Source organism: Triticum aestivum, chromosome 1B (assembly GCF_018294505.1).
Source record: "Triticum aestivum cultivar Chinese Spring chromosome 1B, IWGSC CS RefSeq v2.1, whole genome shotgun sequence".
NCBI lineage: Eukaryota > Viridiplantae > Streptophyta > Magnoliopsida > Poales > Poaceae > Triticum > Triticum aestivum.
Window position 1 is genome coordinate 429,807,495 of NC_057795.1, and position 4,458 is coordinate 429,811,952.

Sequence of the window (4,458 nt, forward strand, 5' to 3'; positions counted from 1 at the left end):
CTTCTCTTAAAGAAGGTGCTAGTATCAACAGATTTAAATTTAGCAACAGTGCGGTCCTGGTTGGTGCAAATATCCCGTAATAAAGGATATCGGTCCTGAAGGGGACTTGACCCATTAATGGAGTCTTTCCACACTCTGGTGAGGTTTTCAGAGTCCATGTTGATCTTTCGACCAACCATGTAAAAGGCCTTGGCTTTTAGAAGGGCTTTCCAACATGGGGAATCACGGAATCTTGGCTCGACACACAGTTTTGTTTTTCAAGTATCGAGCACACACGATATCTTTCCATAAACCATTTTGGGTCTCTAGTTTCCACCACCATTTGACCATTAAACTAATGTTTTGTTTTCGGAGATCTTTAACTCGCGAACCACCCTTATCTTTGGATCTACATATTCAGCCCCATTTGACCAAGTGATATCTCTTTTTCTTGTTGCATCCTTGCCAAAAGAATTTTCTTCTATGTTTGTCAAGCTTTTCAATGAAAGTTTTAATCATAAGCCACATAGACATATGATACAGAGATATTTGGGTAACAACCGAATCCAGCAAAGTAAGCCTCCCACCCCCATGGATGCGGCATTATCGATCCATGCCTCAAATCTTTTAAGATATTTAACCACTATAAACTCCCAGTCTGAATCTCTGAGAGTAGTATAGCTGACAGGCATGCCAAGATACTTGATAGGAAAAATACCCACATCGCAATTAAACAAGTCAGCATATTGTTTCACAATATTCTCACCACCACCCACAGTGAAAATCTCACTTTTTTGGTAATTAACTTTAAGCCCAGACATCAGCTCAAATATGTATAGCAGCAACTTCAGGTTAACTGCTCTATCGACATCATGATCCAAACAGACAATAGTACCATCAGCATATTGAAGCACCGCAACACCGTTGGGTATAAGATAAGGTGCCAAACCCACCAACAAACTATTTTTTAGCATTACTGATCATTTTCGCAAGGCAATCAGCAGCCAAGTTGAATAAGAATGGGGAATGAGGATCCCCTTGCCAAACCCCTTTGGCACTTTGGAAATAAGGCCCAACCTGGTTATTGAGCTTGACACTCGTTGTCCCATTGCCTAATATTTGTTTAATATCCACCCACACCAAGTGTCACTAAAACCTCGGAGCTTGTGGCATTCCAAAAGAAAGTCCCAGTTAACCTTATCGTAGGCTTTTTCGAAGTCAATCTTCAGGACAATCCCCACCCTCTTTTTCATATGAGTATAATTCAAAATCTCATGCAGAGAGATCACACCATCCATAATTCTTCTCCCCTTCACAAACGCATTCTGGGTCGAGCTAATTAGCTTGTCAGCATACCTCTCCACACGCCGGTCTAAAACCTTAGTAATTAGCTTGTACGGGCATCTCAGGAGGCATATAGGCCTAAACTGCTAGATCTTATTAGCACCAGCAGTTTTAGGCAGGAGTGTAATCACTCCATAGTTGAGACGTTGGACATCTAAAGTCCCTTTGTGAAAATGCTCGAAAAGCAACATTATGTCATATTTAACTATGTCCCAGATAGAATTTAGCAGGAATGTTATCGAGACCAGGCGCTCTGTTATGTGCCATAGAAAACAACACCTCCTTAACCTCAGTCTCCGTGAATTCACGGCACAGATCAGCATTGTCATCTGCATTAATTTTTTCCTCAGCAGACCATGTATCAGGGACTAGATGGAACATGTTGCTTGGAGCAGGCCCAAACAGGTTTTATAAAAGTCTATTGTGTGAGCAATCAACTTTTCTGTACCTTCAATCTCTACTTCACCAACCCTTGAGGAGTGGATTGTGTTTTTCCTCTTACGCCCATTGGCAATTTTATGATAATAATCTGTATTGAGATCACCTTTTAAGAGCATTTTATGATAACAAAGATTATCTGCAGGCTCTTGTTGGGCATTTTCTGTTGTTGCTGCAACATAGGGTATTGTCCTGTTAAGTACTAGCTAGCTTGTTTCCCTCTCCGAGCAGGAATTGATGGACTGTGATATCCATGGTAGGACCATGGCTACGATGGAGGATACATGTAGGACGCATTCGAGTTCATCATCAAGAACGGTGGGCTCACCATGGAGTCCAACTACCCATACATGGCAACAAACGGCACATGCAAGGGTGGATACAATAGTTCTGCAACAATCAAGAGCTATGAAGAGGTGCCTACAAATAACAAGGGTGACCTCATGAAGGTTGTGGCAAACCAACCCGTGTCAGTTTCTGTGGATGTAAGTGGCAAGACATTCCAGTTATACTCTGGTGGCATCTTGACTGGCTCATGTGGCACTGATTTGAATCATGGAATTGCAGCCATTGGTTACGGAATAGATAGTAATGACACAAAGTATTGGTTGTTCAAAAATTCATGGGGCACAGCATGGGGCGAGAATGGATACTTGAGAATGGACACTTGAGAATGGAGAAGGATAATAGTGACAAGAGGGGAATGTGTGGCATTGCCATGGATTCCTCCTACCCCATTGCGTAGTAAGCATCAAATGATATGTACATGCACAGTACACACGCTTGAATAAATGCATGTCTCTTGTCCTTGTGTAGTGCATTAGTTTATGCAAGTATATTATGTATTGCATTAAGCTCTTATTTTGGAGTGACTACAATGGAACAAATGTTCCTTGACAACACCCTCTCATCTCCTCGCTTCCGAAAATGTTGCAATGATATCGGAAACAACATCCCTAAGCACCGAGCACGAGGCTCAGATGTACCTTCAACATGGGCACGTGTTGTGCTTCATTACTGCTTGCGCACACTCCTCCCATGGGTCTCCAAGACACCGACCATGAGAGTGAATTGACCACATGGCACCAATTTCAGTGTTGGACCACCAGAACTCTAGAATAACACACTATATTGGAAAACTACAATCTATCGACCTCATTACACCTTCTATGTACCACACCGAATTGGAATAGTTGGTATTGTAACCATGGTGGAATGCGTTCACCAAACAACATCATTCAAACTATGGTTTTGTGCCACCAATATATGGGAAATGTCGAACTAAGGATCTTTCCCTACCCCCCTTTGCGCTTCGGTGATGTTTCTTCCTCTTAAGGTTGACAAAAATTTACTAACAAGATCTGGTTGACCTAAGATTTATCAATACAAGATGATACTCCCACGCATGATACGTTCAAAGCTTTTTTTTGACCACTTTTCTTATGGCTCTTCCTCTGAATAATATTTTTAAGACCGGCACAATTTTAGGCGGAATTACATATGGTGTTCTCGGGCGGAGCCCATTGGGCCAACCATCATGCACAGTAATACATCCAAACTTTTTTTAGTACTACCCACCACTTAAAGGACCTTGTGCATCAGGTTGGCCCAAGGTCAGTGCATCAGCGTTTGTGTTTTCACTTAAAATAGCCATTAAGTGCTTTCATTTGACCATTTTATTATGTCATACTTGAATGTTTAATTCCATATTTAGTCTTGTAGGTTATTGAACCTTGATGTCTGATGATGTATTTTAGAATTTGGAAATGCATGACCTCCTTTTCAAGTAAATTTCTCCTTTGCTTTATCACATAGTAAGCATTTTCATGGCTACACTTTGGTTTTGCTCATCGCCTTCTATTATATCTAATATGTGCTAGAAGCTGCCAAACACACCTTTACTCAGTACATCATTTGTTGAAAAATTTACATCATGTTAAAGTGGTGCATCATGATAATATGAGGTCCGGCTTCGCCCCTGGTGGTGTTTTTTTGTGTGTGGGTTTTTTGTCAAGAGAGGGCGGGGTAGACCGATTCTGACATGGGAGGAGTCTGTTAAGAGAGACTTGAAGGATTGGAGTATCACCGAAGAGCTAGCTATGGACAGGGGTACGTGGAGGCTTGCTATCCATGTGCTAGAGCCATGAGTTGGTTGCGAGTTCTTATGGGTTTCACCTCTAGCCTACCCCAACTTGCTTGGGACTAAAGGCTTTGTTGTTGTTGTTGTTGTTGTTGTTGTTGTTGTTGTTGTTGTTTGGGTCTTAGACTTAACTTGCACAAAAAAGTCAAGGAGAGTTTTGGACCTGGAGAGGTACTTCACCCGAACAGAGAGCATGTAGGATCGGTTGGATTCTAGAGAGGGCGTAGATAAACTACTACTAAAACTTTTCTTATATAGCCTAAAGGTCTTTCTAGTTTTAGTTGTTTAAGCTTAGCTAATGGTTACCTAAAACACCTACACATGCAAGTCTATGAAGAGGAAAACGCGGAAGCAGAACTTGCAAGTTAGGTAAATGGACTAAGGTTGGGAGATTGCAAACACATAGAGGCTTGACGATGTTTTCCTGTGGTTCATGTAGTTTACGCTATCCTACTCCACGTTGATGGAGCCTTAGAACCATGAAGCTCTAAGATCACGGTTCCTAAGTCCACGGAGGACTATGCCCATGGAGGGTTGGGCTCACGAAGAGGAACCAA

General features: G+C 41.8%; 1 pseudogene; it reads left to right on the forward strand.

Annotated features, from left to right (window-relative positions):
* The first annotated feature begins 1,679 nt into the window (after positions 1-1,679).
* LOC123078796 (senescence-specific cysteine protease SAG39-like) lies at positions 1,680-2,506 on the forward strand (annotated as a pseudogene).
* The last annotated feature ends 1,952 nt before the right edge of the window (positions 2,507-4,458 follow it).